Here is a 941-nt window from a genome sequence, read left to right on the forward strand (position 1 = left end):
AAAAATAAAAGGTGTACAAACTTAAATGAAGATAAATGTCTGAAAGTAAAAGAATTTCATTAAAATTGAATACTGAATGTATATAAAATTACAAAGTGGGCGAAGTCCCATTTCTTTAACAAGATCCTTGAATTTAAATGGAGGCATGCCTTTAGTCAAGGGATCTGCTAACATCAACTCAGTACTAATGTGTTCAACGATTACAACTTTATTCTTGACACGCTCCCTAATAGCTAAGAATTTGATGTCGAGGTGCTTACTTCGACTCCCACTTTTGTCATTCTTAGCCAGGAAGACTGCAGTGAGTTATCACAATAGACCTTCAATGGCTTAGATATGGAGTCCATGACTCTAAGTTAGAGATGAAATTCTTGAGCTACACACCTTGTGATGTAGCCTCGTAAAGGGAAACGAACTCGGTTCCATGGTAGAGTAGTTTTAAAGATTGTTTAACGCTTCTCCACGAGATAGCTCCACCAGCCATGATAAAAAACGCACTCTGAAGTTGACTTTCGAGAATCAATACAGCCAGCGAAGTCGGCATCAGAATAACCGACAACATCTACCATGTCCGTCTGCTTAAACCCAAGCACGTAACTCTTAGTTCCTTTTAGGTACCTCAAAAACTCTCTTCACAGCTCTCCAGTCGTCCAAACCTGGATTGCAAGTATCGTCCTAGCATCCCGACAGCAAAAGCTATGTCTGGCCTTGTACATGTTAGGAACATCATGTAATAGGTTTTGATGATACAACTGTTAAGTAGAAATCCCCGAGTCTCGACGCATAGGCAAAACGCTGTAAGTTGACAAGTAAACCAAAGCGAAAATACAACCGTAACTTTGAGCTCAACTCGGAAAATATTTAAGCTTGAGGTAAATTTGTTTGAACATCTTAGAAGTCTCGTGTATTGTATATATATAGACAGATCAGAAGAAGGCATG

The sequence above is a fragment of the Ipomoea triloba genome, chromosome 5, assembly GCF_003576645.1.
Source record: "Ipomoea triloba cultivar NCNSP0323 chromosome 5, ASM357664v1".
NCBI lineage: Eukaryota > Viridiplantae > Streptophyta > Magnoliopsida > Solanales > Convolvulaceae > Ipomoea > Ipomoea triloba.